At 43.8% G+C, this 24,067-nt stretch overlaps 1 protein-coding gene and 1 pseudogene across 1 annotated transcript in view; one reads left to right on the forward strand and one right to left on the reverse strand.

Annotated features, from left to right (window-relative positions):
- The window catches only part of Stox1 (storkhead box 1), a 52,972-nt gene that overhangs the window by 16,668 nt on the left and 12,237 nt on the right, over positions 1-24,067 (reverse strand). The window lies entirely within an intron of this gene.
- LOC114089353 (small ribosomal subunit protein uS9-like) lies at positions 13,086-13,477 on the forward strand (annotated as a pseudogene).

A 24,067-nucleotide genomic window follows, 5' to 3' on the forward strand; every position in this document is an offset into this window, starting at 1 on the left:
GGAGGTGTAAGCCACCTCTCTTCTCTGTCTCAGTTCCCTCACCTGTACATTGGGGCTGAGCTAGATCAGCATTTCCCAAAACACATTCTGAGGAACATTCATTCTGTAAAGTTCTGCAAGAAACAAAGGTCCCAAATGTTTTGAGAATCCTGCTTGGAGTCACAATGACCTGGTTAAAGGCTTCGAGAACTTCTGTAATAAACAATCTAGTTTATTTAACCCTGTTCCTGATCACATTTGACGACAAACTCCATCTTCCTAACTAATGCCTATTATTGCCCTTCAGCTACAATTTCTCTCCATTCACACTAGCCTCTCCCTGAATAGTTCACACTTTCTCATCTCTATGTCCTTGTCCACATTTTCTCCACCTACAGCAGTCTTCCCCATGACTCAGTGTTTCAAAAGCCTCTCTCTCACTTAAGACCTGACTCAAATGCTGACTACCATGGAATGTTCTCTGACCCCAGCAGCTGGAAATGGTGTCTTCCTCTTGTGTCCTACTTAAGAAACATTTAATGTGAGGGTACCGTGGTTTCAAGCTGGGTACTCATAGTACACTGATATAACAACACCATCCCTCCATCATTCCTTATCCAGCAAATATTTATTGAGTACCTACTATATGCCAGTTATCAGGGGACAGTGAATAAGACTAAGTCCTTGCCCTCAAGGGGCTTCAATTCTAGTGAAGAGCAGAGGTTAGAGGCACTGGTGACCTGAATGCTATTCTCAGACATTTGGGGGAGCCTGGGCAGGACCATCATGAGGAAGAAGAGCCAGATTTTCCCTGTGGGGTCTTGCAGCACCTATGGCAGCTTTGGATAATAAGGGAAGTCCTGAAACTGATTAAGCAGACCTGGGCTCAAATCCTCCACTTCCACCGACTGTGTGCCCTCTTTGAGTATTAATTACTGACCTCAGCTGTTCAATATGATTAATAATATTTGCTTAAATTTTTGTGGGAAAACATCTGAAAATACCTGGGATAAGATTTGACACAGGTTCATTCTTCCATCAATATTTAGCAACTTTAATTTTCTTCCCAAATTAGGGATATTACACCTGATCATCACTTGTTCCATGTCATTATTAGTACTCCCAAGTTTTTCTTATAGGGCACTAGTTAGTACATGGGTGGATTTCTCGGCCAATCATGGCTTTACTTTTCCCAACTATCCTAGCCTATTTGACCAGACACCAATTCTGACCTCCCCTCATCCAGGAGGTAACAATTTATGTTGGGTAAAGCCTACTGTTAGCTGTACCTTGTTTTTAGAGGTATACACCTCCACAGCCCATCCTATTCATTAATATTTCACTGTGACACAATTCATGTAGGTTGGCCCATCCACACACTCACTCCCAATCACCTTTTCCCTCTTCTTCCAGTGTGGAAAGACGAAAGCCCAGTACTCAATTTCCAGACTCACTTAAAACTAGAAAACATGTGACATACAACTATGGCCAATGGGATTTTAAAAGACCCTTTCTTCATCTATTACTTTTGTCCTTGATTCTTTCTTTCTCCTTGGATCTTGAAGAGAAAGCAGCCATCTTGTGACTGTGAGAGGACAAGCATGTGCCACTACAGAAGTCAAAGCAGAACAAGTGAGCCTGGGGTTCTGCCAGCCAGCCTTGCTGAGCTGTGCTCACACCAGGCTACCTGCCTTCAAGTTTCTCCCATGTGAGACAAATTGACCCCTCACTTGTTTGTCATTTTTAGAGGACTTTCTAGAATCTGCAACATAACATATCTCTAACCAAAATCCCTGCCCAAAGACACTCGACATTTATTGCCTCATTTTTTTCTGCTGTGAGCAACATGTTTGTCTTGCCAAGGGCTCAATAAAAGTTTCTGGGTCCAACCTCCAGGAGATGCTCTCCTGGGTACCTCTACTACTGTGAAGTAAGAATGCCACATGGATGGATATTTACAGAAACTGTACTGGGTTCCTGTAGCTTTGCACATATCACATCGGGCTGGGCTGCGGAGGCTTGGGAGAGGCAGAAGCTTCAGCTTTGACTAGTATTGCTAGGTTTTAACTGCGTGGGGAAATCTGTACTAAAAAATTTGCAATAAGCACTCTTCTAGAGGAGAAAGAGTTTCTTACTGTGTGTGGAAATCACAGAACAGGTTGCTCTGGAAATTGATAGTTACAGCCCTGAGCACAAGATGCTTTTCAGTCTCTCCCGAAAGGAAGTCTGTGAAATGGAGACCAGAAGCCAATATGACCATTAGTGTCCATGTATTAATAATTAACTCAGGACTTAGAAACAAATATGGACAACCTCATTTATCCTTCAGGAATGGGTAATGCCCTGCCATTTGTTGATCCTGAAAGAGCCTGGACTCACCCTGGCCCCAGGTTTCCGTGGCTGGGTCTGCCTAGAAATGGATCAAGCCCCACAGAGGCCTCCTGCTTCAATGAGAACCAGGCTCCGTGGTAACAGGAGCTGGCAGAGGGCTCCACATTGCATCATGAGATAAACATACAATCTCCTACCCCAGACTATACCCATGTTCACAGACTCTACCAAAAGCATCACAGAAATCACAGCCGCCTGCTTCCCTCCTATTGATGGAGGAGGGTATTGGGAAAACCAGAGCAATGAGCAGGATCTGCCCCAGGATGCAGAAGGCCTCTCCATGCCCACAGATACTTCCCCATGCCGCCTCAGCAGGGCTGCTCTGCCAGGCTGGTCACCTTCCCTCCTGGCCCAATCTGAAAAGCATCATTGAGTTTCTGCATCAGTGGTCCCTTCCAAGTCCCCAGACCATCTGCCCTGTTCTAGCCTCTTTTGAATTGATCAGACTCCTCTGGCCTCTGAGATATTAACGTTTAAAAGATAAAGGCCACCCTGGGGAAATAATTCACATAAACGCAGTTTCACTGAGAAGCATTTCTAGGCTGGTAGAAACTTTAGGGATACAAAAGGTTCAATTTTTTAAACTGCAGATTCCTTTCTCTTCAGCCCAGAAGTAAAAGTCTTCATATTTCATCTGGGCAATTGTGACTGTACCTCAGCAGGACTTCAGCCTCTTTTCCCAAGGCCAATCCCTTAAAAATCAGATGTAAAGTTCACAACCCCTGAGAAGTCTTGAAAGGGGCTCTAGGCCACCAAATCTGATCTCTATAGGAGAGGGTCCCTTGATTGCTGCTTCTAGGAGCTGACCACCCACTTCACAGTAAGCCATCCACCACTGCATATTCGACCCAGGTCATCCAGAAGATATCCCCAGAGTGTGGCCAGGAAGAACCTACTAGAATACCCTGCAAAGGCTATCTGACCTCTTCCTTGGTCTCGTACGGACACGGCTCAAAGCCACCACCCCCCGACTAAAAAACAACAACAACAAAAAAAAAACACTTTGGGTTGCAGCCCAGGGAAGAAGCTCCAGCATCTTTTAAAATATACTTGCTTCCTAGCTTATTGTTTCTCTAGTCCTCTCTTCCTCTTTTTCAGGTATCTTAAGGTAAACACTCTCCATTTATTCATAAACTGACCTCTCTCCCAAGGGCACCATAGATAAATACTCCGACTCTCCACAAGCTGAAGCTTTTTAACTCCAACTCACTTCACCAACCCAGCGCTTGGCCCACTGCCACTCCTTCCTTCCCTATCCCAGGCTCCAGCCTGGCAGCCCAGTGAGCAGGCGCTGCAACTCCAGTGGTGGGAGCAAAGTCAGCCCCAGGGAGCCCCAGGGAGCCTGCGCAGCACAGACTGCTGGGTCTCAACTCCTGCTCCCAGCCTGCTTCCAACATGGCCCAATGGAGCAACTGTCAGCAAGAGGCAGAATCTTTGTTCTTGAAGAGCTGGAGCTTTCTGGAAACACGATGGTGAAAACTTGGGATCATCAGCTAAGTTGTAACTATCTAGTGAGAGACTCTGGAGGGATTTACCCAATTCAGAAGATGAGATTACATTTCAAGGGGGAAATAAGCCCCCAGTGCTGACCTGGCTCCTGGAGAGATGTACTTATATTCCAAAAGGTTAGAGGGAGTAGCCAGAACCCTTTCCCTATCTCCAAGCAGCAAAAGTTTTCCCTCCCTCCTTTTAGGAGAGGAAGCAGTTGCCTCTTTCTCCTGTATATAATGATTAAAAAAATCCGCTTTTCTCCATCCTCACCTTGGGTCTCTTGTCACGTTCCTTCATATCACCCTAGGGTAAACACTGGAGCAAAGGTGCCTACACAGTTATATTTACATAACATTACTTTACCTTATTGTGTAACTCATAACTAATCTGTCTCTGAACCATAACACCTCAGGCCATGTGTTCAGAATAAAATTAATACGGGTAAATATTAACACCCAACAGTTACAGTGGCGAAGAGAACAGGATCCTATCTGTCAAGTGGTTTTACCAGACAGCTAAGAGCTCTGGGACTGGTTAGCAAGACTTGAGCAATATCCATGGGAACCAGGATCCATGGGAAATTTGTCAGCCAGGTATTAGGAAACAGGATTAGAAAATGCAGCCCAAATGGTGCCTCTGGATTTGGCTCTCTACTTTGCATGGGAGAGGAAGGGCCCCCAGAAATTTTTAAAGGTGGGCTTTAGGTAGGAAAAGAGAAGTTTATGTTGCTCTTTCCTACACGTGAGAGGAGGAAGGGTAGATTAATGGCTACAGCCAGAGCAGGTTTGAGATTGCAGAGCCAAGCTGTCTTAGTTCTCCGGGGTGGGGCGTGTGGCCTCCTGCATTGGAGAAGCTTCTGATCCTTAGTTCCCTTTGGACTCTGGCTGATCTTCCTGTATCAACAGGAACACTAGTCTCCTTACACAGGTGAAACAAGTGCGTGGAGTAGAGATATTGACAGCTCTGTTGAAAACCAGCACCCATATGCCTGTGCAGAGAGGGGACGCAGAACACAGAGTCGATGGAGATGCCAAGGAATGTACAGGGAAACTTCCATGAGCACCAGAAAAGGGAAAGGGGGCTCCTGTAACCTGCATGGCGTGTCACTTTTGCATTCCCTGGCAAGGAGGAAACAGCGTCTCCCTGCAGCTGTGATTGAATCCCTCAAAACACTGAATTTATCTAAGAGGAGTTTGTGCAAACTTTGGAGTGAGGAAAAAGAGGAGTTTTAAAAACTGATTTGGATATTACATCCTTGTAAGGATCATCGATCCTGGAAAGAGACTCACAGTCTACAAAGACTTCTTTTTGCCACTCTTGGGTAAGATGAATGCCCATTAGCCCTGGGGTTCTGGCGGTACAGAGAAAACTGCTGACTTCTTAAGAAACTAAATGAAGGCCTGGAATCTCACTGGACTCTAGGAGTGGGAGACAGACCAGGTGTCAGTGCTGGATTTTTAAATTTTTGTCTAAGGAAAGGTGGTGTGCCAAAAAAGCATGAAAGGGGGGCACTTTCCAGATGGAGATACACTTTTGGGAGTTTGTGACGTAGAGTCATGCCTTTTGAAAAGCAGACTTTAGGCTTGCTAATAAGCTCAAATCAGATGCCCCTTTGAGGGGGGCAGTCAACTCAGATTATATGACTGACAGGTGAAAGGAGCTTTAAAAAATCTTGCTTCCAAAAGGCCTCACTAGCCAGGCAGCCTCTCCGCTTGGATAAGAAGGGGGCAGCTACCCCCTTCTACTGGCGAAGCAAGGAAAAGCCACTGGCTTTTGAGGGCCAAGGGTTTCCTCCAATTACCTGGGCTCTGGAGCCTGGGTGCCTGTTGTTTTCAGCTCTACAAAGCTGAAAACAGGTGTGGCCACTCAGCTCAGTAAGCAGGAGGACCCAGACTCTTGAGGCTGTTTAAAAACAAAAAACAAAAAAACATCCCTTTGTGGGGCCGTGAGCCACGGAAGCAAATCATGAATGCTGGGGGTCTGTCTGGACCTCACTCAAGAAGGGGTCACTTTCTGATGAGGCCTCTGCTGATTGAACCTGGTGGGGTTTCTAGTGGAAGCTGAAAGGCGGGGAAGGTCAAATCACAAGAAGCTGAACTCTCCTCTGCTGGCTCTTGAGTCAGATGGGACTTTGGGCCTCCTCTTGAAATCTCACTGCTGTCGGCTTTTTGCAGTCTGTCATGCAACAGTCAGCCGCAGGTGACTCTGGGGCCTGGTACACACACCTCAGGAAGGTATTTGATTATTTAATGCAGCCATGGTCAGACGTGGCGGATCCTCTCTCTAGGCCTGATACTGGGTCATGATCAGGATGAGGACAGGGGGTAGAAGAGGACAACAGAGTTCCTCTGCCAAGTTTTTTAAACTCAGTGACAATTCTCCTGGACATAGTCTATCTCTCTCTCTCTCCCCACGTACAGTAATCCCAAACCAGCTTGCCTAGAAAGGATCTTGGGAGATTCAGATTTAAGTAATTCTGTTTAAGTTGTGTGAAAATGACTTTTCCTGCAAGTGGCCTGAAGTGATCTTAAAAAAAAAAAAAAAAGGTTCACTATTCATTTGGCCCAGCAAACCCCACAAAAATCATGCAAATCAAGAAGTTAAAATATTTGGGTTCACCTGTGGAACTGCCCAGGACATCAAGGGTATGCATATCTGAAAAGCCACGAAGCTGCCACCAACAATCTGAAAACTGTCACTTTAGATAAGCAAGGTGTGCTGTTCCAGCATTATAACAGTGGAGTTGAGAGGTGTGGGGACAGGTGAGCTGGTGTTGTAAGCAAGGTGTTGTGAGCCCAGGTCAAACAGTGGGGCCGGACATAGGGTCAGTGGTCCAAAGAGGGTGCTGAAGCTTTGCTGCACAAACTAAAAAGGTTTAGATATTGATTCTCTGGTCATTGAACAAATCCAGATGAACAAAGCAAGACGTACTTACAGAGCTCATAGCCGGATTTTACCCATATGTGAGCTCTGGTACCACAATGAGATATCTTCATGGAAAAGAAACAAATTATTCCTAAACCAGAAGAGGAGGTTGCAGAGGAGGAAAAGATATCCCAGAAGAAACTTAAGAAACAAATTCTTATAGCACAAGAATAAATTCAGCATAAAAGAAATGCAAATAAAAGTAAAATAATAATAAAAATATGGTGAAAATATTTGGTGAAGACTCATAGTCTCATACCCATCCCTTCTAGACAAAAGATCTGGCTGAGAAGATGACTGGAAAATTGTGAAGTTATAGTAATGAGACACACTGATTTTGTAACAATGGAAGAAAAACCTAGAGCAAGTCCCCAGGGAGGCAAACTTTAGACTGTGGAGGATAGACTGGGGGATTGCTGGTCTGCTTTTCAGAATCTGCTTCTGGAGCCCTGTCCCAGAAGGAAAACACTGACCGGCACTCTCCCAGCTGCCTCTCAGTTCCTAAGAGCAGTGAACACTTTGAATTCAAACCTGCTGCGTCCACCCAACAGCTCTGACTGCAGAGAGGAGCTGAGGTTTCCTATTTCTGCATTTTCCACACAGAACACCTCCAGATGTCATCCACAAGTGGGGACAGGTGAGCTGGTGTTGTGAGGAAGCAGTCCCCCTTCAGGGACTGAAGCACTGAATTAACCCACATTACTAGGGCTGATGTCGGGGGTCCCCAAAACTTACCAATTCATAGAGTGTGAGGCCCCATTAAGCATCCTGTGCACTTGAGCTGCCTGGTGTATCCCTTGGGGACCCTAACAACTGTAAACTTTTTGTTTCCCAGGGCTTGCCATGTGTGCCTTCTAGGGTTATTTGTACAAAAGACTTTAACTTGGTTTATACTTAGACAGTAATCAGAAACATTTTTAGGAAAATCCAGGTAGATCAAGCAACCTTGAGATGTGCTCTGAGAACAGTGTGCCCATCTACAACAAGTCATCCGCCATGAGAAAGGTGGGACACATCCACTTCTCACTTTGGTTGAAATCATTTGTGACTCTGCTCAGCCTGAAAGACATTTGGGTGGGCTTCAACTCCCTGACCAGTGGCTACTGCTTACAAGGTGTCCTTTGCAAGGTACTTCCCTCCCTTTGCCCAGGATAACATATTTTAAAGAGAAGTTGTACTTAAATGATTTAAGATGTGAATTGCTGAGTGACTTTTTTTTTTTTTTTTAATGATACTGGGGATAGAATCCAGGAGTGCTCTACCATTGAGCTACTTCTCCAGCCCTTTTTATTTTGAGACAGGATCTTGCTAAGTTGCTGAGGCTGGCCTCAAACTTGTGATTCTCCTGCCTCAGCTTCCCAAGTCACAGATTACAGGTATGCACCACCAAGTCCAGCTAAATAATCTTTCTTTAGATTTACAGCACCAGAATATCTGGTGACCTTCAGATAACATCAGAATGTGTAACACCCCTCCTTATTCTTTAATTCTGTGCATTAACTAACATAAAGCATATATATTGTTTTATGTTTAACTTGCAGAAAACTAATGTTTCTAACTAGATCCAGGAGATCAAGGTCCATTATGATGTTTGGGGGTGGGGGAGGAGACACACACCCTAAATGACGAAGACACTGTTTAGCCTCTGCACCTCCTTTCCCTTCCTATAAATGTCCTTTGGTGGACCTGAGTTCCCCAAGATGGAGCTTTGAGGATGACAGCTTCTTCCATCTCCCCACCAACTCCTCATATCCCTAGTATTGGCTTTCAAGAAGCAAAGAGGGGACCTGGATCTGGTAGCAGCTACATGAAAGACAAATTTGCTGTAGGTTTCTTCCTTGCAGGCCATCACAAAGTCTGTGCATTGTTATTCATATATCCAGCTATAATTGTGGGTATTTGCCTTCCATCAGATTAATCCAGTAACCTGAGGAAGCTACAAGGTTTTGTAAGGTAGGATTTTATGGTGAGGTTTGTTTAATAGACTAAAACCAGAAGTCTTGGACAGAGAAGCTAAAACCAATGCAGTGGGGTTGACCTCATCCTGCCTTTGGAGTTCTGCAGGCAACATCTGGGTAAGTGCTATTTAAAACAAATCAAGTGGATTTGGTCCTAGTACTTGCTGACTAGTGGAGTAACATATTATGGAAAATTTACCAGTAGCCAACTATGGAGAAACACAAGAGATGAAATCCTGGGTTCTAGACAAAAGAGTTTTGTGTTTCTGTACAATTAGAGCTTTCTGAATAAATTGTGCTGAAAACTTAGGATCCCGGGCAAGTCTTGGAAAATTAAGCTACAACTCTATAGATGGGAAACTCCAGACAGATTTGCCCAGCTTCAGGGGATGGGTATATATTTTAAAGGACCATGAAGCCCAAGACATTTCTAGTCATAAAGCAGGAGCCACAAGGGCTTATCTGACCTCTGGAAAGATGTATTTACATTCCAAAAGGGTAGAGAGGCTCCAGATCCTTTCCATCCTGTCTCCAAGCAACAAAGGTTTTCCCCCCTCCTTTGGGGAGAGGAGGGAGAGACACTGCCTTTGTCCTGTGCATACAAAGTGAAAATCGAAAATTGATGCTTGTCAGTCCCATGCCTATGGAGCACCTGGTAATGGGGACAGGAACCTTTGACAATAGAAATGAAATTGGGTCAGAAAGTACTGAACGCACAGACAAGGCTTTAATTGGGAAAAGAAAAATGGGGAAGGGGTTCAGATGGGGGAAAAGGGGAATACTCCTGATGGTGGATCCCCCAAACGGAGAAGGGAAGCAGTTGGCATGCGCACTAGAGTCTGCTATTTTTCCACTGATCATGAGTATGGTGATTTTGTTTTAGGAATTTCTTTTTGTAGAAGATCCTTGGAGACAGCATGGTGTCATCCTGCACCTGCTCTCTATATTAATAATAGGAGGGATGAGGGCTAGGGGCTGGGGTTGTGTCTCAGTGGTAGAGCACTTGCCTAGCATGTGTGAGGCACTGGGTTCCATTCTTCGCACCACTTAGAAATAAAATAAAGGTCCATTAACAACTAAAAAAAAATTTTTTTAATAGGAGGGTGGAGAAAAAGGCACATTTCATACACTGTTCAACAGTACGGGGAAGGATAGGGAAAGGTTTTCGCAGATAACAAGTTATGCATGATGGGCCTAGAGCTCGTCCACCCTGTCCCTTTTCCCCTGACCGCCTCTCATTTAGCCACTTGTATGAGAGCTTTTTCCATTGCTTTTCATGGTGTCACCTCAGGTGATATAGTTATATAATAATGAATCTGGAAACTCCTCAGGATGTCAATGTGAAAAACTCCATGAATTCCACTCCTCAGCAAAATGAAGCTGGCAAAAATTATATAAAACCATGACTTAGGACTGAGGGTGTAGCTCAGTGGTACAGTGCTTGTCTACCATGTGTGAGGCCCTGGGTTCAATCTCCAGTACCTCAAAAATTAAAATAAAAAAAATAAAACAATGACTTTAAAGTCTCTGGAAGCTTGATGCAGTAGTGTGCACCTGTAGTCCCAGCTACCAGGGGGGTCAAGGTGGGAGGAGCATTTGAGCCTAAGAGTTTGAGACTAGCCCAGGCAACATACCAAATGCCTATCTCAGGGAAAAAACAGAACAAAACAAAGTCTCTGGAATTGTTCTAAGGGCATATAACAAATATTCAAGCAAATCTACTAAAATTTGCCAAGAATAGCAAGTCTCTAATAACTGAGCTAAGACCCACTTTCTGCCACACAGGGACCCCAGCTCCAGCTCAGCTTGACATAAGACACTCCAGATAGATATGGAGAGCAGGTTGTGCTCTGCTCTGAGTTACTCCATAAGGTAGAGAACAGCAGTTTTCAGGCTGTGCCTAAACCTGTGTTAACTTTTCATTTTGTAAAGCAGTACTTTGCCATAAGCTACTCCATTTTGAATGTAGTGTGGAATGACTCCTCACCTTGTTTGTTCAAGTAACCATCATCTGTCTGGCACAACCATACGACATAAACTGGTAAATTAATCATGCTAATAATAATGACCAACCATGGTCAGTTACATGCTTACAATCCCAGCAACTTGGTTGGCTGAGGCAGGAGGATTGCCAATTCAAAGTCAACCTCAGCATTTAGCAAGGCCCTAAACAACTCATCGAGACCCTGTCTCAAAAAGGGCTGGGCAAGTGGCTTAGTGGTTAAGCACATCAGCAATCAATCCCCAGTACCCACTCCCCCAAAAAATTTTAATTGGAATCAGATTCAGCAATTTTGCCACCAGGGTTTTGTTAAAAACAACAGAGCAATCAGCTGATAATTAGCCAACCTAACGTATGTGGTGTATTACCAAATGAAGTAGCCATCTTAACAGAGGTATGGGAAAGAGGTAAAGAGAGCCCTGCTAAACGTTTACTGTGTCATCCCAGAGTGATGGCAGTATATCCAAGGCTGTGCCCTCTGAGAGAGCCTTGCCCAAGGCTTCACGTGTAGGGGAAGTGGATGTCACTAGAACATCCTGGCCAAGTCACAAAAGCAAGCAAAAAAAAAAAAAAAAGGGGGGGGGGGGGAAGAGGAATCAGTATCCACAGTACCTACAAAACAATTACCTAAAATGTTCAGTTTTCAAGAAAAATATCACAAGACATGCAAAGAACCAGGAACATGTGGCCCATATGCAGAAAAAAACAGCAAGCAACAGAAACTGCCTGTGAGGGATGAGAGGTCAGGTTTGAAGACTGCCAAGGAGCCATAACATGTTCAAAGAGTAAAAGGAAGGAAAAGAAGATATGAAGACAGAGATGGGGTCTCACTAAGTGGCCCAGGCTGGTCTAAAACCCACCATCCTTCTACATCTGCTAATGCTACACACATCTGAGTAAAAGCGATGAAAGAAAATCTTGAAAATAAAAAGAGAAAAATTAATCACATACAGGGGAATTCCAGTAAAACTAACAGCTGGTTTCTCTTCAGTGATGAAAGACTAATCTGCTCATTCCAGAGAAATAAATGAATACTAAAAACAACCTATTTAAAATGGCTTCCCCACCTCCCCAGTCCTGGGGATTAAACCCAGGGGTGCTTTACCACTCATCTATATCCCCAGTCCTTTTTATTTTGAGGCAGGGTCTTGCTAAATTGCAGCGGCTGACCTTGAACTTGGAATCCTCCTGCCTTAGCTCCCCAAGTGTCTAGGATTATAGGTGTGCACCACCACACTCAGCTAAAAATGACTTTTTATCACCACAATCAGCCTACAATTATAAAGTAAGACACCCATGACTAAGTTTACTCATGGAGCATTAAGCTTTATGGAATGTTTCTAGAATGTCTCGTTTTTCAAGTACGGAGCTGTGTCTGACTTTATATGGAGGCCTATTTCACTGCTTTCCCTTCATTCTCTCTCCTGCCACCCTGTGTAACTGAGGCTGTGTTCAGAGTGATATTCTCCTTGTAGCCACAGCCCTCCACAATGTCCCTACAATCCAAATGGCCCAACAAAACTACACACAAAGTCTGAGTACAATTAAGATGTCATGAAAATAAAAGATTTCATGAGATTCTCAGTTACTGACAAAGTGTCATCTTTAAAATAAGTGTGTCCCACAGTATGAACTTCACAGAAACTTTCACAACACAAAATCCATCAGAGGCTTCCTTATAGTTTAAGGAAATTGAAAAGTTAGTGTCTTATATACTCTATTTCCCAAAGCTCGATCATTTGGATCAGGCTTGGGTCTTGGGACCTATCCACATATGTAATATTTGTTTTTAAATCAGTTTTACTAAAATCATTTAAAAAGAAACCTTATGTACTCACTTTAAGTAGAAAGGCAGTACCCCTTTGCTATTATAGGAGATATTGCTTAGTGCATTTAAATGTCTAAATCAGATCGTGCTCCACCACAATGATATCTATGCCAAACTTTGGGAAATACTGCCCAAATCCATCGCATGGGATGAAAGGGTATATGGACGGCAATAGAAGGCACTGACTTCGCAGAGTGCCCTAAGAATGAGAACCAGCCGGCCCTCTAAGAAGGAGGCCTTTGACTTTTTTGAATTTTTAAACATCAAGTCACCACCAACCTCTCTAGTACTCTGAGTCACTTAAAACACTAAAAAGGCGGGGCCGGGATTGTGGCTCAGTAGTAGAGCGCTTGCCTAGCATGCATGAGGCACTGGGTTCGATCCCCAGCACCACAAAGAAAGATACTGTGTCCATCTACAACTAAAAAAATATATTAAAAACAAACAAAACAAACAAAAAACAACCCTTTCCGGTTGCAGCACCGCGTGGAGAGGACTGCTCTCTATAGTCATGCCGGCCAAGGGTCCATTTCAGTCTGTACAAGTCTTCGGATTCAAGAAGACGGGCCACCTCTGTGGCACATTGCAAACGGGGCAACGGCCTGATCAAGGTGAATGGGCGTCGGCTGGTGATGATCCAGCCGCGCACGCTGCAATACAAGTTATTGGAACCCGTTCTGCTCTGGGCAAGGAGCGGTTTGCTGGCGTGGACATCCGGGTCCGTGTGAAGGGTGGTGATCATGTGGCTCAGATTTATGCTATCCGCCAATTTCCAAAGTCCTAGTGGCCTATTACCAGAAATATGTAGATGAGGCTTCCAAGAAGGAGAACAAAGACATCCTCATCCAGTATGACGGGACCCTGTTGGTCGGTGACCCCAGTGGCTGTGAGTCCAAAGTTTGAAGGTCCTGGTTCGTGCTCACCACCAGAAGTCCTACTGATAAGCCCACCACAAAGATCAGAGTTCACCTTTGTAAAAAACTGTGTGGAATATTTTTTAAAAATAAAAATAAAACACTAAAAAGGGAGAGAGAAGGAAGTCCTTATTACCAAAGCTTTCAGCCTGCAACTATATTAACTATGAGCATTTGCAGAGATAGATAATTAAGGTCAGTTTAAAAAAAAAAAAAACAGCATTGGACTTTCTGATAAAGTCCCATAAGGAAATTCTACTACTATCCAGACTCTGGCTATGGAATGTGACCTGAATTTACCAAAGAGCATGCCATATCCTTAAGGTCATGGAGCGTCAGATGAGAGAAAGTTTAAAAGGATCCTGCCAAATGCTGAGACAAAGGAATCAGAGAAAGAAAGACAACAAAACTGCTTTTTGCAGGTAATTTTCAAACTGTATTCCAACAGGAATCAAAAGCTGAGGCAGTGATGAAAAAACAATCATGGTAAGTATTTGAGGAACACGCCTCATCCTGGAAGTTTGCACCCTCACTAGCTGCTGTTCTGGGCTGAGAGAGGCCTTTCAGAACAGAAGGAAGGCAGAGTGGCCTGGGCTCCCTGGGCCTGCAGCATGATCCAAAGATGAATCTTCTCTGGTTGAAAGCTCCTTCCACAGACCCCAGAGACTGAAAGTGCATCTCTTGAATGGATAGTGGGCAGAAACCACACAATTTTCCATTTTTCAAGATATACTTTTTATTCACTCTAAGTTGAAAATCATATGGATCATTCCATATTTTTAGGAAACAGTGATTTAAAAAATCACTCAATAGGAAGAGGTCAGGAATTTCTGGCCTAACAGACTCAGTTGGAACATATCTAACTCCACACTGAAGCTAAAGTCCAGTGGCCAGCTGGGGGAGAATTTAGGATTGGAATCCAAAACCCATGGACTCACAGGGCCAATAATTCCTCGTTGAATCTGAGAAAGCAAAGCCAGGGCCACATATCTATAATTCTAATAAGGAAGAAAGTTGCATCTGTGCCTAAAAAGCTGGTGATTTTTTAGCACATGAAATCAAGATAGTGAAAGGCCATACTCCAGAAGGATAGAATGAGACCTCCCAAACAGCATCAGAGGCTACATTTGGATCCCATGCCTTGGACGAGTGAGGTCCACAATAATAATTAACTGCTAACATCACCCACAGCTCACTGGTGCTGGGCACTCTCTTAAGTGCCAGACGTGTACTGTTTCATTTAATGCTCAGAACAACTCCATGAGATGGATAGTCTTACTGCCTCCATTTTACAAAAGGAGAAGCGGAGGCATAGGGAGTTTCAAACTTGCCCACTGTCTCACAGTCAGTAGTTGCTTGCCTTGCATGCACACGACCTTGGGTTCAATCCCCAGCAACACACACACACACACACAAAAAAAAAAAAAAAAAAAAACTAACAGTAGTTGCGGTGGGACTCGAAGTCAGGCAGGCTAGTTCCAGAGCTGGTGCTCTTGACCACCAACGTATATTGAGTGCTGTTCTGAAATTCCCCCTTCCCCTTCTTAAATATCTGACTGACCAGTGGCATCATAGGTACAAGCAATGGCATGAATAGCCCCAGAAAGGCAGGTACAAGGATTCCTTGCAGGCCACTTGGGCTTAGGTGGTGGGCAACAATGGGACTGGCCTGGGCCTGACCTGACTGAGGTCCTCCAGAGTTGCCCCTTCTAGCTGTGATGAATAAGCAGAACTAAGGGTCAGGCTCTATGAGCTCTGTCCTGAAAGAAAAATAAGAATAAAAATGACAGATATGTTTCCCAGGGCAGCAAATCCTTGACTATATCCACAGGGCAATGAGACTCAGTACCCTTGCCTGTGTCTACCTGCATGTTTTTTTTTTTTTTTTTGGGGGGGGGGAGGGGGCAGTGCTGTGTATTGAACTCAGGGGCACTCAGCCACTGAGTCACATCCCCAGCCCTATTTTGTATTTTATTTAGAGACAGGGTCTCACTGAGCTGCTTAGGGCCTCACTGTTTCTGAGGCTGGCTTTGAACTTGCAATCCTCCTGTCTCAGCCTCCCCAGCTGCTGGGATTATAAGCATGTGCCACCGCACCTGGTGCATGCTTATTTTTTTTAATAACTTTTAAAATATATATATATATATTTAGCTGTAGATACAATATCTTTATTTTATTTTTATGAGGTGCTGAGGATAGAATCCAGTGCCTCACACATGCTAGACCAGAACTACCACTGAGCACCAGCCCCAGCCCCCCAGCATGATGATTCTGTGTGTGTGTGTGTGTGTGTGTGTGTGTGTGTTGCTGGGGATTGAACCCAGGCCTTGAGCATGTGAGGCAACTACTCTACCAACTGAGCTATATCCCCAGCCCCCCAGCATGTTCTACAATGAAAGGAAAGGCTTGATTGATTCTAGACAGCGTGTAACAGGAGAAGACTTGAAAACATATCTACCTGTTAATCCCCAAACCCACACCTCCAGCCCAAGAAAACAAATACCCCAATAACCCAAGCCACCACAATAGCACATGTCTGCTGATGTTTTTTAAACTTACTCTGGAGTCATCTTTTGTTGCCTTTCAAAATATTTCCCCCTCCTCAGTTGACAGGGATTTTCTAATTCTGCCTAGGGATTTGTTCCTTTTTGATCCTCCTGGGCCCCTGTGTTTCTGGAGAACTGAAATGGGTCTTCTGGAGTTTCCATTTTCTCTGCTTCCTCATGCACCTGCACTGCCATTCCTTGGTACTGGAAACGGAGTAAGTTTCACAGAAGGTGTTCAAAGACTCCAAAAGTCAAAGGTCAAAATTTACATTTGTAACATATCAGAAACAAGGAAGGTTTAACAAAGCGACAGGTCACCTCCATAAAAGACTCAATATTGTTAAGACATGAACTCTCCCCAAATTGACTTACAGATTTAACACAATCCTAATAAAAATCCCAACAGTATTTCTTTTTTAAGAAATGGATAATCTGAGCCAGTGGCCCATGGCTGTAATCCCAGCGGTTTATGAGGCTGAGGCAGGAGGATCGTGAGTTCAAAGCCAGCCTCAGCAAAAGCGAGGCGCTAAGCAATTCAGTTAGACCCTATCTCTAAATAAATACAAAATAGGGCTCAGTGGTTGAGTGCCCGAGTTCAATCCCCAGTTCTCAAAAAATATAAATAAAAGGTTTGAGGATGTAACTCAGTAGTAAAGCACCCTTGGGTTCAACCCCCAGTGCTGTGTATTTGTGTGTGCGGGATGGACACACACACACACACATACACACAATTTATAACTAATTACCACTATATAAGACCAGTTAGCCATGGAAAAATCTGTTGCCAGACCCTGCCTCCTCCCTTCCATGGAATGAATACAGTCACTATTGATGGTTATAGATGAGGTGAGTCAAAGGTTGTTTTGTTTCAAAAAGAATTTCACAAGGGGCCTCCTGAGCCTTAAATAACTGCTTTAAAAAAATGGTACAGAGCCATAGAGAGGTGCCTTGCATCAACAAGAAAAGAAACTTTTGCAAAATTTTTCCAATGGATGAGTTAAAAAAAAAAAAAAAAGTCAGTTATCACAGAATGAGCTCAATATTGCAAGTGATTTTGGCAAGCAGTTTGTTTCCTGTCTGTAAGAGGCTGGCTGAGCTAAAGACCCTTCTGCATTGTAAAGGCTCAAAAGTCTGACTTTCTCTACCAGCACAAAATTTCACTGAACTTCCAGGATCCCTTTGAAAGGCAGGGGGATCGCAAGTTCAAAGACAGCCTTAGCAACTTAGTGAGGTCCTAAGCAACTCAACAAGACCCTGTCTCTTAAAACTAAAATACAAAAAAGGGCTGGGGATGTGGCTCAGTGGTTAAGTGCCCCTGGGTTCAATCCCCAGCACATAAAACACAAAAACAAAAAAGCCCTGTGATCTATGAGACCTGTGAACCTACAGGACACCCAAACTCTGCCCCTACTTGAAATCTCCATTGTGGAACGAGGGTGGGGAGAATAACATCTGCAAATAGGTATTTCTATAACTCAGTAACACATCAGCCTCTGAGCAGGGCACACATGGTAACTATCATTTGCCAGGGGAGGCCAACTCTGCCCTAAGTCACACAGTTATGGTTGTCAGACTCTGTGTCCAGCCCTCCTTCCACAGCCCTGTTCCATCCTCAGCCCAGCACACACACACTTCCAGGGATTGGGGGTGGCAATTTTTGCTTGTCCTTATCAACCCCCATTCAAGGGGCTGAGACAGCAGCCCTCTGATATAAACAATCAGCATGTCAAAGTCCCCTGAAGCATTTGCATTAACCAAACTTATTTGCATGTGGTTTCCACTTAGTTCACTCAACTAGGAAACTCTCCTCCACATAAAACCTATTTACATTCCACAGAGCTAGTGTTTATGCACACTTAGAACAATGATGTTAATTTTTATGCATTTATGTTTATTTTTGTTTGTTTTGGTACTGGGGATTAAACTCAGGAGCACTCAATCTCTGAGCCAGCACTCAATCCCCAGCCCTATTTTGTATTTTATTAGAGAGAGGGTCTCACTGAGTTGCTCAGCACTTCTCCATTGCTCAGGCTGGCTTTGAACTTGCGATCCTCCTGTCTCAGCTCCTGAGCCACTGGGATTACAGACTTGCGCTACTACGCCTGTCTTATGTTTATTACTTAATGACCTTATTTAGAAAACTTTTGTTTCCAAGAAAAAAATAATACATGTAATATACTAAAATCTATGCAAAAAATGGGGCAGATATATCTATCTGTAGTGCTTGTAGATGGATACATTATCTCTGGAAGGATTAGGGAACTGTCACTGCAGCTATTTCTGGAGAAGGGCAGTAGGTATCTGGGGGCAGGAGAAAGAGAGACTCTCACTGTATACCCTTCTGTACCATGTGAATGTGCTTCCCAAGCATTATAGTAAATTAAAATATTAAAAGAGGAATACAGGGCTGGAGATTTTGCTCAGTGGTACAGTGCCCTTGGGTATCCAAAAAAAAAAAAGTAAAACATACCTTTTTAAAAAATTTTTTTGATAGTACTGGGGATTGAACCCAGGGGCACTCCACCCAAACTGCTGGGATTACAGTGTGTGTCATTGCATACAGCTAAGAGTAACATATTTTTAAATATAAAAACATAAGGGTCTGGTGCAGTGGTGCATGCCTGTAATTCCAGGGGTTTGAGAGGCTGAAGCAAGAGAACGATCAAGTTCAAGTCTAGCCTGGGCAACTTAGACCTCCCTCAAAATTTAAAAAAGTTTGCCAGATGCAGTGGTGCATGCCTGTAATTCCAGTGGCTCAGGAGGCTGAGGCAGGAGGATCTCAAATTCAAAGACAGCCTCAGCAAAAGCGAGGCACTAAGCAACTCAGTGAGACCCTGTCTCTAAATAAAATACAAAATAGAACTGGAGATATGGCTTGGTGGTTGAGTGCCCAAGTTCAATCCCCCCCCCCCCATTTTTTTTTAAAGTTTAAAAGTGGCTAGGGATGTGGCTTGGCGGTAGAGTGCCTCTGGGTTCAATTCCCAGTATTACAAAGCAAACAAACAAAAAATTAAAAATATACATAAAAACTTTACAAATGTGAACACACATGAGCATATTCCCCAAGGGCATAATCCACACCAGAGATAAAATAACCACAATTAATATTTGTGTTTTCACTTCCTTCCCACATATATTTATAATTTTTTTTTTGTGTGGTTGTTCTAGACAGAACAATTAGGCAAGGAAAAAATAAAAGGCATAGAAATCTGAAAAAAGGCAAAGTCATCTGTGCTTGCAGATGACATGATCTTATATAAAGAAAATCCTCAAGATCCCACAAATAAAACAAGATACACCTGGAAAGGTATCTCAGCATTTGCATTGTATATATTTTTTCTTTTTTGATTTTAGATGTTGGAATAAATGAATCCAGTAAAGTTGCAAGATGTACAATCAACATGCAAAAAAATCAGTTGTGTTATTATTCACTAATGAACTATCCAAAAAGGGAATGTAAAAAATAACCCAGTTGCAGGGTATGGTGGCACATGCCTGTAATCCCAGCAGTTTGGGAGGCTGAAGGAGGAGGATCGTGAATTCAAAGCCAGCCTCAGCAAAAGTGAGGTGCTAATCAACTGAGACCCTGTCTCTAAATAAAATACAAAATAGGGCCCTGTGTGGTGGTGCACTCCTGTAATCCCAGCAGCTCAGGAGGCTGAGACGGTAGGATCGCATGTTCAAAGCCAGCCTCAGCAATGGGAGGCGCTAAGCAACTCAGTGAGACCCTGTCTCTAAATAAAAATACAAAATAGGGCTGGGGATGTAGCGCAGTGCCCTGGAGTTCAATCCCCAATACCAAAAAACAAACAAACTAACAAAAACAACCCCATTGATAACAGCATTAAAAAGAATAATAGTCAGGCACAGTGGCACATGCCTATAATCCCCATGACTCAGAGAAGTCTAAGGCAGGAGGATTCCAAGTCTGAGGTCAGCTTCAGCAACTTAACTAGACCCTATCTCAAAAAGAAAAAAAGGACTGGGAACACAGCTCAGTGGTAAAGCCCCCTGGGTTCAACCCACCATACCAAAAAGGAAAAACAAACAAAAAACCCCAGAAACAAAAAAATAAAACTTCAAATACATTAAACTAAGAAGTGAAAAACTTGTACACTGAAAACTATAAAACAAATCAAAGGTGACACAAAAAATGGAAAGATATCCTAGTATTTGCATCAGATACTTTTTTTCTTTTTTCCTTTTTTGCCATTGAGGATTGAAACTAGGGGTGCATTAACGAAAAGCCACATCACCAGTCTTTTTTAAAACTTTTTTTTTTTAGTAGTAAATGGACACAATACCTTTATTTCATTCATTATATTTATGTGGTGCTGAGATCGAACCCAGTGCCTCATGGGTGCAAGGTAAGCACTCTACCACTGAGCCACAACCCCAGTCCTTTTTTTACTTTTTATTTTGAGACAGGGTCTCACTGAATTGCTTAGGGTTTTGATAAGTTGCCGAGGCTGGCTTCAAACTTGTGACCCTGTAGCCTCAGACTCTGGAGTCCCTGGAGTTACAGGTGTACGCCACTGCACCCAGCTACACTGTATACTTTTCAAAGTGTTTTCACAGATGATATCTCACTTGAACTTGATGCCAACTCTAGGAAGTAGAAAGGACAGATGGAATGCTTATCAACAGATGAAGGCCCAGGAAGACCCAAGAGGCCTGGATGAGATTAGTAACAGAAGATTAGATCTTGTCCTGCATGGCCTATGATCTGTTTTTATGCCCTTACTCAGATAACAGATCTGCTACTTAACAAGCACTAATGGCATAAACTCCAATAGCTCCCTTGGGACTTACATAACCTCACAAAGGTGCCATTGGTGCAGGTGACACTCTCAGTGGAAGATAATGCACCCATGAGGCAGGGAAGTAACTATCACATATAACATATAAACCTATATATTATAATCAGGTTATAAATGTGATCACACACACACACTGTACTGTTTAATACTTTCCTGGAGCCTCAAAGTCAAATCCACACCCTTCAGTCCAGCAATCAAGGCCTGTCACAAGCCAGCCCTTCTCCAGGCCCCTTTTGCCACTGTCCAACCTCCCACTTCTCAGGGCATGATGGCACATGCCTGTAATCCCACAGCTTGGGAGGCTGAGAAAGGAGGATTTCGAGTTCAAAGCCAGCCTCAGCAACTTAGGCCCTAATCAATTCAGCGCAACCTTGTCTCTAAATAAAATACCAAAAAGGGCTGGGGATGTGGCTCAGTGGTTAAGTGCCCCTGGGTTCAATCCCTGCTACCAAACAAAAACAAAAACAACCTCCCACTTCATGCTCTGACTGTACTCAACTGGAATACATGCCCTCCCCCTCTACTTAAAATTAACATTGACTCATCCTTCACATCTTAGGCATCACTTGTCCAGGAAGCTTTCCTTCAAAACACACACACACACACACACACACACACACACACGCATGCACACGATGGACCCTCTGTCAGTAGTTCTTCTATTGCTCCCAAAGACTACATATCCCTTATTCCTCCATCTGGCCCCTAGTCTGTGAGCTGCTTAGGATCAGAGTTTGAGACTTTTTTTTTTTAATATTTCGTTGTTGTTGTTGTTATAGATGGACACGATGCTTTTATTTTACTTACTTATTTATTTAAATTGTAGATGGACACAATGTCTTTATTTTATTTCATTCATTTTTATGTGGCGCTGAGGATGGAACCCAGTGCCTCACACATGAAGGCAAGCACTCTACCACTGAGCCACAACCCCAGCCCCAGGGTTTGAGCCTTTTGACCCTTGGTGTCAACTGACCATCCCAGGCCTGAGCACACAGTAAATGCTCCTTGTATACCTGATAGGTGAGTGTGTGAGCAAGGGAGGCCCCGCAGGTGCAGCTTCTTTAACAATGCCCCATGAAGGGAAATGGCACTAGAGAACCCAGATGCATGTGCAGGACTAGGGGAAAGGCCCAAACACACTGTCTGTGGAAAATATCCCAAGTAACTTCAATGCAAGCTTTTGTCTGCTCTTACCTGGGCCTCCTGACACAGGTAAGGGGAAGCCAGTGCCGAGCCAGGAAACCTCAGCAGTCAACAGAGCCAAAGTGAGGGAGGAGCTGTGCACAGCTGAATAGCCAGAGCCCAAGAGAAGTGAGAGGACGGGCCAGGGGGCTCCCAGAGACTGAGCAGCAGGGCTGGTTCCAAACTCAGGGCAGGGAAGACCTCCTTCTATAGCACTACACACAGCACAGCAATGGGCTGTGGACCTGGCCAGCACCAAGGAGTCTACAATATATTAGGAAGAATGCAAGATAGCAGGAAGGATGATATAAATGGATAGACCGATCTAGGACAGGAGAATATGCCAGGCTAGTAAGAATTAGCATAGCCCCAGGGAAGACAGGCTGTCTGGAGAATAAGAATCCATATACCTCTTTTCTTTTCCCTTCATATTAGAAACTGCCATATTCTGAAGTTGACTGTACCAGGCACTGGCTGAGCACTTAGATAACTGATCTTCACAACAATCTGAAGGGGCTGGGGTTGTGGTTCAGAGGTAGAGCGCTCACCTCGCATGTGCAGGGCCCTGGGTTCGATCCTCAGCATCACATACAAATAATAAATAAATAAATGATAAAGTTTAAAAATTTTTTTTTAAAAATCTGAAAAGTAGCTATTCTGTCCTCAGTTGTACCTATGCAGGCAATGAGCCTAAGAGTTAAGTTACTAGCTCAAGGTCACACATCTATAACTGGCAGGGAAGGAATTTGAATCTGAGTGTTCACTACCTAGAGTGATTCTGGAAACTTTTAAAATACAGTTTTCAGTCAGGTACGGTGGTGCATGCCTGTTATCCCATCGGCTCGGGAGGCTGAGACAGGACGACTGTAAGTTCAAAGCCAGCCTCAGTAATGGCGAGGTGCTAAGCAACTTAATGAGACCCTGTCTCTAAATAAAATTCAAAATAGGGCTGGGGATGTGGCTCTGAGGTTGAGTGCCCCTGAGTTCAATCCCTGGTACTAAAAAAGAAAGGAAGCTGGGTATGGTGGTATACACCTGTAATCCCAGTGGCTCAAGAGGCTGAGGCAGGAGGATCAGAAGTTCAAAGCCAGCCTCAGCAATTTAGTCAGGCCCTAAGCAACTCAGGGAGACCCTGTCTCTAAATAAAATATAAAAAAGGGCTGGGGATGTGGCTCAGTGGTTAAGTGTCCCTGGATTCAATCCCCAGTACCAAAAAAAAAAAAAACAAAAAAAAGGAAGGAAGAAAGGAAGATTAATCTAAGTGGATCTGATGGAATCAGTCAAAAAAATTTAAAAACAGAATAGAGGCTTTCTAGGTAAAGAAGAAATTCCACCCATGAATGGCAGCTTTAGCCCGTGCCTGACAGTTCTAGGCTGCCTTTCAGGATGCCTCACCTACTTGAGTTTGATTTCAGACTTGTCTGCAATCGCACAAAGCCAGTTCCCTGTGATCTCTCTCATACTGGTCCTGTTTCTCTGTTGCACCCTGATGGATACAGGAAGGAAGTTGCCTTTCAGTTGTGGGGAGAAAGGGGAGGCTTAGACCGGGACTGGATTCCAAAGAGCCTTGAGGTGCATGTCAAAGGCTCTGGACTTGAATTGGGTGCATGGCCATTGGCCCAGCTACTCCAGAGGCTGGGGAGGGTTGCTTGAGCCCAGGAGTTTTGAGGCCAGCCTGGCAGACCAAGTTTCAAAAATAAGTCTCAGGGTGCTGGGGTTATGGCTTAGTGGTAGAGCATTCGCCTTGCACATGCAAGGCCTGGGTTTGATCCTCAGCAACCACATAAAAATAAATAAATAAAACAAAGTTATTGTGTACAACTACCAAAAAAAAAAAAATAGTCTCAGACCAAGTTTCCAAAAATTAAAAATTGAAGAAAAAAAAAAAAAACAGAGAGAGCCATGAACTTTTCCTAAAAAACTAAGGGGAACAGAATAACTTATTTGAGCAAGTGAAGAGTGGAATGAGATCTGTGTTTTAGATGTCAGGAGTCTGCAGGCTGGAGAGTGAAGTGGATGGAGTGCAGG

This window comes from Marmota flaviventris, chromosome 4, assembly GCF_047511675.1.
Source record: "Marmota flaviventris isolate mMarFla1 chromosome 4, mMarFla1.hap1, whole genome shotgun sequence".
In the NCBI taxonomy this organism is placed as follows: domain Eukaryota; kingdom Metazoa; phylum Chordata; class Mammalia; order Rodentia; family Sciuridae; genus Marmota; species Marmota flaviventris.